Here is a 14,424-nt window from a genome sequence, read left to right as displayed (position 1 = left end):
TTTTAGCACATCCTGATTTTCTGTAACAACTTTAAAAATAAGATTGCAAAATCCTAACGATTGATCGAGTGGTGATGTATCGATCTTTCCAGCAAATGTCTTCTTATAAAAAAAAAAACCGGGAAAACAGATCGACTGTTTCAAATTTTCGGCTGATTGCCTACAGTTCATTAAAGACTTGATTTACAATAATCAAGTTAGGGAATTCCAGTAATTGATTATGAGATTTCCAGTAGTTGAAATCTGATTTGCATAAAGAGTAATCGATCATCTGATCGTTTATTACTCATTCCCGGCAATAAAAATGTTGGAATCCGGCGATAGTATGATCACCAGATCTACTGATCTCCGATTCAAATGGAGGTTTGGATCGACTTGAACAGAGTTCTGCTGGAATTTTGTTAATATCCTATCAGATTAAAGGCCATCAAAAATTTGGAATTGGACGCCTGAAGTTTCTACAGGCTCCATCAATCTCCGGTAAGTGTTACCGGACCACTGCCAGAATCCCTTTTAACTATCGTTGCTGTTTGAATTTCTATCAAGTTTTTTTTTGTTTTGGGAAGCAAATCGAATGACCTTCAACATCACTCAGATTTCTGATCAGTTGGAGTCTGATTAAGGCTTGAACAATTGATTATCTGCATATTGTTGGGCGGTAATTTGATCCCCGGAGAACAACTGCTTGATTGATGATCGTCGGAACTCTGGCACTTGATAGTCTGAATTTTAACTTGATATTTGAAGCCAGACTTAGGCCTCATTTCCAAATTCACTTGTTTAAAAACCTTGGATCGACCGTTTGATTGTCTGTAATTGAAGTAATACCACAACTTCAACTGATTCCTCTCTGGTATCGAGATCAACTGATGTCTTCTTGTAATCGTTGTAAATTTTTAAAAGATTTTTATATGAAAAGCATGTGAAAACCAGACATCAAATAATAAAAACCGGTTCTCACTAGTGGATGAGACCGGGTCGAACTCAGGGAACGGGAATATATCGTATTCAAATACACAAGTCTAAACTATTCTTTATTGCCGAATTATGGAAATGTAAAATGTTCAGAAAAGTAAACACAACTAGCTATTACAACAAATGAATACCCTTCGCAAAGGGCGTAAAGTGCAATATTTACAAACCCAATTAAATTCCTAAATTCTAAAATAAGAGAAAAACATCTTCTATTCTTGCACTTCCCATGTTAGGTAATCGCTTCAACTCCACTCCTTCATTATCCTGCACAAATTCAATGAACAATAGTAGTACCAGAGTTCGAAATAGAAATCTATATTGAATTAACTACTTCTTAAAAACACTGAAGAATATTAACAAAAGACTTCAATGACAACTAAAACTACATTAACTAACACAATTAACTAAATTTCAACTCACTCAAACTAAACTTTATGGAATCTATTCATTTCAATTAACAAACAGTGAAAACAATTAGTCACTAACACTTTATTATTGAAAAATACAAATACAAATATCAAAATTTAAAGCATTAAAATCAAGAAATGTAAACATCAAGGAATGCCTAATGAAAAACAAACTGGAAACTTACACAGAAATAGCAAATGAAACAAATTTGTAACAGATATTGAATGAAGCACAACAGGAAAAATCCTTGATTGAAAAAAAAAACAGCAAATCGACCTATGTCAACTAAAAATATAGAAAATAAAATGTAAAACAGAAACAGGATGTTACAAAACAGAAAATATGAATGTGAATTTACTAAAAAAAAGAAAACAGGATTTCATTAAAATGAAAAGAAAAGGAATTTAAAAGAAAAACTGAACTGAATGAAAAGAAAAAAAAAAACAGAAATGATCTAATTAAGAACAGAAAATCCACTAATACTCAATCCACAAAGCTCCTTCAACAATCAGTACTTTGTTACTCAAACCAAATCCAGAATTCCTGTGAATCTGTCGATCAATATTCACCAAATATCTTGGTAGATAATAATTGATCAGGTTGGAAACTCAATAGATCTGTGATCAATCAAGCCAAAACATATGAAAAAAATTGATCAACACTTTCATTAGTTTTCACACAGCATAATTTTCAATCACCAGAAATCATCAACTTTTATTCCACCGTGAAATAAAATTTTCCGGTTAACAATTACTCCAGCAACGCAAAGTAGATTTCCAATTCAGCAAAAATGAATTTCCACCGCATCACAAATGGATTCTGATCAGTCTTGCTTCATGGTGAATAATTCCCACCAGAGATCAAAAATCAAACAATTATCGAAAAAGAAGAAAACACCGGCGATCAGAAATCAAGAACCTCACCGGAAAACAAGAATCCCATTTAAAAAATGTTATCCAATAATCAGAGTGCCGCCGGATGCTCAGTCACGATGCTGAATTTTAATGGAAGAAACTCAATCCAGATCACCAAACAACATCAGATCTCAGTAGATCAAGTGATCGTGCTGATTTTTCACACAAACAAACACTAATCCGGAGCTCAAATTATCGCCGGATTCCTTCACAGAATTTTTTTCTTTTTATGTTTTATTCCTTTTTTTTTATTTTCCAAATTGAAATTCAACAGATTATCATTCAGAAAGAATTAAAACGAAGAAGAAGAAGAAGAATTAGATGACTTACCGAGAATTGAAGGAGGAGGTGGCTTCCACTTCAGGCGCCGCAATCGATGGGAGTTTTCTTGCCACCGGATGAGGATCAGCTGCTGGAAGAAGAAGAAGAAGAAGAAGAAGAAGAAGAAGTAGAAGTAAGAAATCCGGTGACTGGAAAGGATAGCAAAGGGCGAAAATCAAAGAGGGAGGGAAAGAAATTTTTGGCGCACAGCAAAATGAAAAGCACCTTCCGATTTGCTTTACGCCCCCTTTTTAAAAGGGTTCAAACCGGTTGGAACTGGTTTGTAACAACCATTGTTTATTTTCAGAACTTCCAAACCGGTTCCAACCGGTTTGGTTTTCAATTTCTTCTTTTTAGAAATACAAACCGGTTCCACCCGGTTTGTATTATTATTTAGATATATTTTTTTTCTTTATTTATTATTTTTATTTTTATTCTTTTCAATAGTAAAGAAAACTGTGAAAATTTTCAAAAACACAACTATTTATAAAAGAACTTCAAAAACTAATCTACTATATATTTTTTTTCTTCTTTTCTAAAAAACACAATGAGTAAAACTATTTTTCTCTAAATTTTTTTCTTTTTAATAAAAACTAAAACCAACTAAAAAAAACTAAAATAGGCATAAGAATGTAAACTAAAACTATTTTTTTATTCATTTTCTAATTTTAAATCATTTTAGCACTTTTACTCAAAAACTAACATAAAATTGGGTTTTTGAAACATTATTTCATAAAATCATGCATATTTAAATGTTAATAAACCATGAATTATATGCATGAGCAAATACCCCCATGCTTATGTTTTGCTAGTCCTCGAGCAAACTAGAAAAATGCAAGAAATCAAACTATCACCTAACTCACTTTCGTAGGAATCACGGTTGCATTTAGCTCATGCAACAAGCCCTTTCACCCCCTGGGTTACCCCAGTGGACGAGTAAGGTCTCATGAGGGTTTGCAGTGATGCTACCCACAAACATCTCTGTCGTGTATGCATAATATTACACATCCTCATAATCAGTAGGTAATCAAAGACTTTATCTTTACAAATATTTCCTGTTATTTCAAAATCAAAATATAATTAGAGTCTTTTATGTACCACCACAGAAAAAGAATTTCTTTCACTTTTCTAAAAATCACAATTATTTATGTTTTATTCTTAGAAAATCCAATAAAAACATATTATTATTTACTTATCCTCACTCATATGTTTTCTGCACAGGTTTTCTCAATCACCCTTCTAAGCACTGAACTTTTCTTTTTAAGCTCTTTCCTTTCTTTTTTTTCTTTTCACGCTTTTTCTTTTTGCGCACTTATTTTTCTCTTATAGCTTGCGTGTGGTCTGCTTTTATACCTTGTGCAATGTCAATATCTTCTATATTTTTTTTTTCTTCATACCAAAAGATATCAACTAAGACATAAAAGTGACTTCCTTCATTCACCCTTATAACATGAGAGTCAAACATTTCAACTTGTATCTGTTCTCAGTTACTTAGGATCACGAAGTTTTCCACTCTCCCTTATGCAAATGGACTTAAAAGTTTCAACTTACATCTAAGTTTCATCTATTAAGGATTGTGGAATTATCCAAACAACCTAACGCATGCTTTTTCTCACTTTTTGAGCTCATTTTTATGCTTTTGTTCATTTGCTTAGTTTTTCAAAAATAAAACTGTGCATATTCATATTTATGATTCAAAATAAATTCTAACATGTATCTATCATCATTTCTTTGAAATCCACATAAACAACCATAATTTTTAGATCTATGTCAGAAAAATCTTTCGTGGGGCTTAAAAATCCTCTAAAAACATCAAATTTGAAATAACATTCATATAAGTTCAAACTCTTTCTTTAAAAATCTACTTTTTATGAGAGATGTGTAAACATGTGCAAGAACGTAGACAAAAATATTCTGGTGAGCTACTACACCCTCCCCCATGCTTGAATTACACTGTCCCAGTGGCATTCCCCCATGCTTATGTGAAACTAAGTGAATGCACATGAGATAAAATCAATGAGGGAAAGAAAGTAAACTCAATGAAATCTAAAATATGAAAATATGCCTACCATGATTATGGTTTATGAATTATGCACTTGAACTATATGAAAGTACTCTTAAAAAAATTGTTTTTCTATGAATATTTACAAATTTTTTAAAATATATACAAACATGTGTGAGTCCTAAACTTCTAAAAGATCAACATCCTCAATGTCTTGTCCTGTCACAATATCTGAGATATAAGGCTTCAGCCGTTGCCCATTTACTTTAAAAATAGCACCCGTACGAGGGTCAAAAAGATCTATCGCTCCATATGGAAACACCCTATGCACAACAAATGGACCATTCCATCTTGACTTCAACTTACCTGGAAAAAGATGAAGACGTGAATGATAAAGCCATACCTTTTGCCCAGGCTCGAACTGTTTCCTAACAATATATCGATCATGAAAATGCTTAGTTCGAGCTTTGTAAATCTTTGCACTCTCATAGGCTTCATTACGCAATTCCTCTAGCTCACTCAACTGTAATTTTCTCTCGACTCCAGCTTGGGTCATGTTGAAATTGAATTTTTTTATAGCCCAATATGCTCGATGTTCTAACTCAACAGGAAGATGGCAAGGTTTCCCGAAAACTAATCGAAATGGTGACATACCAATCGGGGTCTTGAAAGCAGTCCTATAAGCCCACAAGGCATCATCAAGGCGCTGAGACCAATCCTTGCGGTCTGGTCTGACTGTCTTTTCAAGAATCCTCTTTATCTCCCTGTTAGATACCTCAACTTGGCCACTGGTTTGTGGGTGGTAAGGTGTAGCAATCCGATGATGCACAGAATATTTCCTAAGTAAGGAAGCTACCTGCACATTACGAAAATGCGTACCACCATCACTGATGATCGCTCTAGGAACTCCGAACCGACTAAAAATGTTGTGCTTGATAAACCGAAGCACCTCTTTATGATCATTGGTCCGGGTGGCCACAGCCTCGACCCATTTTGAAACATAATCAACCGCCACTAAAATATATGTAAATCCAAATGATGGCGGAAAAGAACCCATGAAATCAATGCCCCAAACATCAAAAATTTCCACAATCAGAATAGGTAAAAGAGGCATCATGTCGCGCTTGGTAATGCGACCTGTTTGCTGACATCGCAAACACTTCCTACAGAATTCGTGAGCATCTCTATGAAGTGTGGGCCACCAAAATCCAGACTGAAGGACCTTTGCAGCAGTCTTTCGACTAGAAAAATGACCTCCACAAGCTAAAGAATGACAAAATGATAAAATGGAATGATACTCTTCTTCGGGCACACATCTCCGAATCATCTGGTCCGGGCATGATCTAAATAATTCTGGTTCCTCCCAAAAATAATGTTTCACCTGCGCAAAAAATCTATCTTTTTCATTCCGGTTCCAGTGCGCAGGATACTTTCTAGTAACCAGAAAATTCACAATATCCGCAAACCAAGGTAAACGCTTGACATGAAATAACTGCTCATCCGGATAAGAATCAACAATCTGTCCTTGATCAATAGATGAATCTATAGTCAGTCTAGACAGATGATCTGCTACAAGATTCTTACATCCACTCTTATCTCGAATCTCAATATCAAATTCTTGTAACAGAAGAATCCAACGAATGAAACGCGGTTTAGCATCCTTTTTACTCATCAAATATCTCAATGCAGCATGATCTGAGTAAATGATAACTTTGGAGCCTAACAAATATGATCGAAACTTCTCAAGTGCAAATACAACAGCTAGTAACTCCTTCTCAGTGGTAGTATAATGCATTTGTGTGTCAGAAAGAGTCCTACTAGCATAATGAATAACATGAGATCGTTTCTCAATTTTCTGTCCTAAAATAGCTCCAACCGCATAATCTGAAGCGTCACACATAATCTCAAAAGGCACTGACCACTCAGGAGATCTGAGAATAGGAGCAGTGGTCAATGCTTCCTTTAGGGCTAAAAATGCCTTCAGACAGGCATCATCAAACACAAACGACTGATCTTTCGACAACAGGTTACACAACGGTCTAGAAATCTGACTAAAATCCTTAATGAACCGTCTATAGAAACCTGCATGCCCTAAAAATGAACGCACTTGCCTCACAGAGGTCGGTGGAGCTAATTTGACAATGGTCTCCACTTTGGCCTTATCGACCTCAATACCTTTCTCAGACACAATATGTCCAAGAACAATCCCCTGCTGTACCATGAAATGACTCTTTTCCCAACTCAACACTAGATTTGTCTCCCTACAACGCTGAAGTACACGAGATAATTTTTGGAGACAATTATCAAAAGAAGAGCCATAAACTGAGAAATCGTCCATGAAAATCTCAAGGACATCATCCATCATGTCAGAGAAAATCGCCATCATACATCTCTGAAATGTAGCCGGGGCATTACAAAGCCCAAACGGCATCCTCCTATACGCAAATGTACCATAGGGACAGGTAAATGTCGTCTTATCCTGATCCTCGGGATAAACGGCCACCTGGTTATATCTGGAATATCCATCTAAAAAGCAATAATATTGCTGGCCTACAAGTCTTTCTAAAATTTGGTCGATGAACGGTAACGGGAAATGATCTTTCCTAGTTGCACTGTTCAACTTCCTATAGTCAATACATACTCGCCATCCCGTAGTAATCCTCATGGGAATGCTCTCTCCTTTCTCATTCTTTTCCACAGTGAGCCCAGACTTTTTGGGAACAACCTGGGTAGGACTCACCCACTGACTATCGGAGATAGGATAAATAATCCCAGCATCTAACAATTTAACTACTTCCTTCTTCACCACTTCTTTCATGTGAGGATTTAATCTCCTTTGTGATTCTCTTGAGGGTTTAGCTCCCTCATCCATAATGATCTGATGCATACAAAAGGAGGGGTCAATCCCCTTTAAATCCGCCACAGACCATCCAATAGCTAACTTGTGCTCATGCAAAACCTATAACAACTGATGCTCCTGTGAATCTGTCAGGTTTGCAGAAATAATAACTGGGAGAGTCTGCTCTTTTTCTAAAAAGACATACTTGAGTGAAGCTGGTAAAGGCTTCAACTCCAACTCTGGGGGACTCTCTATCGATGGCTTTGCGGGCTTCTCAGCTAATTCTGGAAGTGGTTCAAGATGCCAAATCCCACTGACATTATCTGCCTCACTATCTATCATATCAAGGCGATCCTCTTTGAATGATTCATCAATCTCCTCTTGAGGTGGATCACTCAACAACCAATCATGTTCAGCTTCTATAATATCTTGAATGATATCAACCTCAAAAGAAGCTTCTTCAGTATCAGACTCCATCGATGCACAAAAAATGTTCATCCTCATTTTCCTATTTCCAAATGAAACATCCATTTCACCAGTGCGGCAATTAATGCACGCATTGGCGGTAGCTAGGAAAGGGCGACCAAGAATAATAGGAGTTTGTCTGATGCTATCAACTCCCTCCATATCTAATATCACGAAGTCGACAGGGAAATAACAATCCTCCACCTTGACTAACACATCTTCAAGTATCCCTCTCGGGACTTTAATCGATCTATCCGCTAATTGAAGCGTCATAGGTGTGGATTTCATCTCTTTCAATCCAAATTTGTCATAGAAGAAACCCGGCAAAATGTTAACACTTGCCCCAAGGTCAAGCAAAGCACGCTCAACAGTAATGTTTCCTATGACACATGATATGATAGGGGTCCCTGGGTCCTTAAGTTTGGGTGGAGTCTGGTGTTGCAATACTGCACTGATCTGCTCCGTCAAATATATTTTCTTCTGCGCATGGGACCTCAACTTCCTTTTCTGCGTACAAAGCTCTTTGAGGAACTTTGCATATGCAGGGACTTGCTGGATGGCATCTAGTAAGGGAAGGTTTATATGGACGTGCTTGAATATCTCAAGCATCTCTTGCATGTTTACTCCCGACTTACCTAATGCTCTCGGTTTCTCTAACGCCTCAGAAAAGGGGGCTTTAGGAATATGGGTTGTGGAAGGCTCAAATGGAAGAACCTTCTCGCTTTCCTGAGGTACAATATTAGGGACAGGCTGCTTCTTACTTATCTTCTCTCTTTCTTCTGCAGCCTCCCTCGAATGGTACTGCTTCCCACTTCTAAGGGTTACTACTGCCTGAGCTTGCTCTTGATGTGTATCTGTCATATGCAAACTCTGCAGAGGTTCTTTACCCCTAGGGTTAACTATAGGCTGACTAGGCAATGCTCCCTCAGTTCTCTTGCTAAGTGCTTCAGCGAGCTGCCCCATTTGAGTTTCTAATTTTGAAATTGACTGGGTATGTGAGCTCAAATTCGCCTTAATATCTGAAAATGCTTGTAGCATTTTGTCCTCGAAGGACTGACTATGTGAAGGCTCCTGAAAATGGATTTGATTATACGCAGGTTGGGTTGAAGGATCATTGGATCTGTGAAATCCAGGTGTATAACCACCTTGCCTGGATTGATTCTGGGAAGGGTTAGGAGCTTGGGCTTCTGAGTTACGCCATGAGAAATTTGGATGGTTTCGTCAGCCCGGGTTGTAAGTATTGGCAAATGGATTGGGTGCGGGCCTAGCGAAGTTTTGAGCCATCTGAGCTTGCTCTTGGACAAACTCAGGATACTGTGGCGCAGCTGGACACTGGAGAACATGGTGTGCAGGACTCGCACACAACGCACACACCTGCATGGCAGGAGAGGGACCCAACAACAATTGATCTAATTTCTGGGACAGTTGGTCTACCTTGTTGCTCAACTCAAGGTTCATCCCTATTTCGAAAATACCTGCCTTCTTCGCACTATCCTGTACAGGTGTAACTCTATCAGACCGTGAAGCTGTCGCGTGGTGCATCGAATTCTCACTTAATGTCTCAAAGAGCAACCACGCTTCATCCTCACTCTTGAGCATGAAAGTGCCCCCACATGCGGCATCAACCATTTGACGATTCTTCTCAGTAAGCTCGTCATAGAAATATTGCACCAGTTGCCATCGAGGCACCTGGTGGTGGGGACACTTGCGGAGAAGATCCTTCATCCTCTCCCAAGTCTCATGAAACAGTTCCCCCTCTATTTGTGTAAAACTGGTGATGGCTTTTCGATACTGATTCGTCTTACCGATTGGGAAATATTTCTTTAAAAATTCTCTTTGCATATGTTCCCACGTGGTAATTCTAACTGTATCTAATGCCTTCAGCCAGTGTTTGGCTTTATCCTTCAGAGAGAAGGGAAACAGGGTCAACCTCATAGCATCATCTCCAAAGTTGTTTATTCTCACTGTAGAACAAATCTCTAAGAATTCGTCGAGATGACGATATGGATCTTCATTGCTAAGGCCATAAAATGAGGGTAACATTTGGATTACACTGGCCTTAATCTCAAACTGATTTGCTCCTACATCAGGTCTTGTGATGCAGGAGGCGGGAGTATAGGTGTTAGGCATGAAGTACTCCCTAAGGGGACGAGTAATCTGCTGATTCTCAGCCATGGTTGCAGATCTCTGGGCTCTCCTAATAAGGGACTCGGGGTCCTCAATCGGCTCTACCAGCTCAGGGTCAAGTGAGCGTCGCCCTTGCATACACCTTGTAGTAGACCGGTGTAGCTCACGTCCTAACTTTGGTTTTCTACCTAACTAACGCACTAAGCGGCCAAACCACGCAAACCACAAAGCGAGTAAACCAAAAACAACAAAAACTAAACAAACACCACGCAGTTAGACATACAGAGATTATGCAAAGAAATATAAAATCTATGTGTACGGTACCAATCGTACACAGTCACCTCTAAGGGAATCCTAATAGGTGGGCTGTGCAGAAAAGTAAGCTCTTCTCTAAGATATGCACATACGTGGTTCTAAACCTAAATGCAAAGCAAACACTAGGCAATAAAGTGAATACTAATATTACGCCGTTCCCCGGCAACGGCGCCAAAAATTTGATGTCTTCTTGTAATCGTTGTAAATTTTTAAAAGATTTTTATATGAAAAGCATGTGAAAACCAGACATCAAATAATAAAAACCGGTTCTCACTAGTGGATGAGACCGGGTCGAACTCAGGGAACGGGAATATATCGTATTCAAATACACAAGTCTAAACTAATCTTTATTGCCGAATTATGGAAATGTAAAATGTTCAGAAAAGTAAACACAACTAGCTATTACAACAAATGAATACCCTTCGCAGAGGGCGTAAAGTGCAATATTTACAAACCCAATTAAATTCCTAAATTCTAAAATAAGAGAAAAACATCTTCTATTCTTGCACTTCCCATGTTAGGTAATCGCTTCAACTCCACTCCTTCATTATCCTGCACAAATTCAATGAACAATAGCAGTACCAGAGTTCGAAATAGAAATCTATATTGAATTAACTACTTCTTAAAAACACTGAAGAATATTAACAAAAGACTTCAATGACAACTAAAACTACATTAACTAACACAATTAACTAAATTTCAACTCACTCAAACTAAACTTTATGGAATCTATTCATTTCAATTAACAAACAGTGAAAACAATTAGTCACTAACACTTTATTATTGAAAAATACAAATACAAATATCAAAATTTAAAGCATTAAAATCAAGAAATGTAAACATCAAGGAATGCCTAATGAAAAACAAACTGGAAACTTACACAGAAATAGCAAATGAAACAAATTTGTAACAGATATTGAATGAAGCACAACAGGAAAAATCCTTGATTGAAAAAAAAAACAGCAAATCGACCTATGTCAACTAAAAATATAGAAAATAAAATGTAAAACAGAAACAGGATGTTACAAAACAGAAAATATGAATGTGAATTTACTAAAAAAAAGAAAACAGGATTTCATTAAAATGAAAAGAAAAGGAATTTAAAAGAAAAACTGAACTGAATGAAAAGAAAAAAAAAAACAGAAATGATCTAATTAAGAACAGAAAATCCACTAATACTCAATCCACAAAGCTCCTTCAACAATCAGTACTTTGTTACTCAAACCAAATCCAGAATTCCTGTGAATCTGTCGATCAATATTCACCAAATATCTTGGTAGATAATAATTGATCAGGTTGGAAACTCAATAGATCTGTGATCAATCAAGCCAAAACATATGAAAAAAATTGATCAACACTTTCATTAGTTTTCACACAGCATAATTTTCAATCACCAGAAATCATCAACTTTTATTCCACCGTGAAATAAAATTTTCCGGTTAACAATTACTCCAGCAACGCAAAGTAGATTTCCAATTCAGCAAAAATGAATTTCCACCGCATCACAAATGGATTCTGATCAGTCTTGCTTCATGGTGAATAATTCCCACCAGAGATCAAAAATCAAACAATTATCGAAAAAGAAGAAAACACCGGCGATCAGAAATCAAGAACCTCACCGGAAAACAAGAATCCCATTTAAAAAATGTTATCCAATAATCAGAGTGCCGCCGGATGCTCAGTCACGATGCTGAATTTTAATGGAAGAAACTCAATCCAGATCACCAAACAACATCAGATCTCAGTAGATCAAGTGATCGTGCTGATTTTTCACACAAACAAACACTAATCCGGAGCTCAAATTATCGCCGGATTCCTTCACAGAATTTTTTTCTTTTTATGTTTTATTCCTTTTTTTTTATTTTCCAAATTGAAATTCAACAGATTATCATTCAGAAAGAATTAAAACGAAGAAGAAGAAGAAGAATTAGATGACTTACCGAGAATTGAAGGAGGAGGTGGCTTCCACTTCAGGCGCCGCAATCGATGGGAGTTTTCTTGCCACCGGATGAGGATCAGCTGCTGGAAGAAGAAGAAGAAGAAGAAGAAGAAGAAGAAGTAGAAGTAAGAAATCCGGTGACTGGAAAGGATAGCAAAGGGCGAAAATCAAAGAGGGAGGGAAAGAAATTTTTGGCGCACAGCAAAATGAAAAGCACCTTCCGATTTGCTTTACGCCCCCTTTTTAAAAGGGTTCAAACCGGTTGGAACTGGTTTGTAACAACCATTGTTTATTTTCAGAACTTCCAAACCGGTTCCAACCGGTTTGGTTTTCAATTTCTTCTTTTTAGAAATACAAACCGGTTCCACCCGGTTTGTATTATTATTTAGATATATTTTTTTTCTTTATTTATTATTTTTATTTTTATTCTTTTCAATAGTAAAGAAAACTGTGAAAATTTTCAAAAACACAACTATTTATAAAAGAACTTCAAAAACTAATCTACTATATATTTTTTTTCTTCTTTTCTAAAAAACACAATGAGTAAAACTATTTTTCTCTAAATTTTTTTCTTTTTAATAAAAACTAAAACCAACTAAAAAAAACTAAAATAGGCATAAGAATGTAAACTAAAACTATTTTTTTATTCATTTTCTAATTTTAAATCATTTTAGCACTTTTACTCAAAAACTAACATAAAATTGGGTTTTTGAAACATTATTTCATAAAATCATGCATATTTAAATGTTAATAAACCATGAATTATATGCATGAGCAAATACCCCCATGCTTATGTTTTGCTAGTCCTCGAGCAAACTAGAAAAATGCAAGAAATCAAACTATCACCTAACTCACTTTCGTAGGAATCACGGTTGCATTTAGCTCATGCAACAAGCCCTTTCACCCCCTGGGTTACCCCAGTGGACGAGTAAGGTCTCATGAGGGTTTGCAGTGATGCTACCCACAAACATCTCTGTCGTGTATGCATAATATTACACATCCTCATAATCAGTAGGTAATCAAAGACTTTATCTTTACAAATATTTCCTGTTATTTCAAAATCAAAATATAATTAGAGTCTTTTATGTACCACCACAGAAAAAGAATTTCTTTCACTTTTCTAAAAATCACAATTATTTATGTTTTATTCTTAGAAAATCCAATAAAAACATATTATTATTTACTTATCCTCACTCATATGTTTTCTGCACAGGTTTTCTCAATCACCCTTCTAAGCACTGAACTTTTCTTTTTAAGCTCTTTCCTTTCTTTTTTTTCTTTTCACGCTTTTTCTTTTTGCGCACTTATTTTTCTCTTATAGCTTGCGTGTGGTCTGCTTTTATACCTTGTGCAATGTCAATATCTTCTATATTTTTTTTTTCTTCATACCAAAAGATATCAACTAAGACATAAAAGTGACTTCCTTCATTCACCCTTATAACATGAGAGTCAAACATTTCAACTTGTATCTGTTCTCAGTTACTTAGGATCACGAAGTTTTCCACTCTCCCTTATGCAAATGGACTTAAAAGTTTCAACTTACATCTAAGTTTCATCTATTAAGGATTGTGGAATTATCCAAACAACCTAACGCATGCTTTTTCTCACTTTTTGAGCTCATTTTTATGCTTTTGTTCATTTGCTTAGTTTTTCAAAAATAAAACTGTGCATATTCATATTTATGATTCAAAATAAATTCTAACATGTATCTATCATCATTTCTTTGAAATCCACATAAACAACCATAATTTTTAGATCTATGTCAGAAAAATCTTTCGTGGGGCTTAAAAATCCTCTAAAAACATCAAATTTGAAATAACATTCATATAAGTTCAAACTCTTTCTTTAAAAATCTACTTTTTATGAGAGATGTGTAAACATGTGCAAGAACGTAGACAAAAATATTCTGGTGAGCTACTACACCCTCCCCCATGCTTGAATTACACTGTCCCAGTGGCATTCCCCCATGCTTATGTGAAACTAAGTGAATGCACATGAGATAAAATCAATGAGGGAAAGAAAGTAAACTCAATGAAATCTAAAATATGAAAATATGCCTACCATGATTATGGTTTATGAATTATGCACTTGAACTATATGAAAGTACTCTTAAAAAAAT

This window comes from Nuphar pumila, chromosome 6 (assembly GCF_984573655.1).
Source record: "Nuphar pumila chromosome 6, dmNupPumi1.hap1.1, whole genome shotgun sequence".
In the NCBI taxonomy this organism is placed as follows: Eukaryota; Viridiplantae; Streptophyta; class Magnoliopsida; order Nymphaeales; family Nymphaeaceae; genus Nuphar; species Nuphar pumila.
This window is presented reverse-complemented; position numbering follows the sequence as displayed.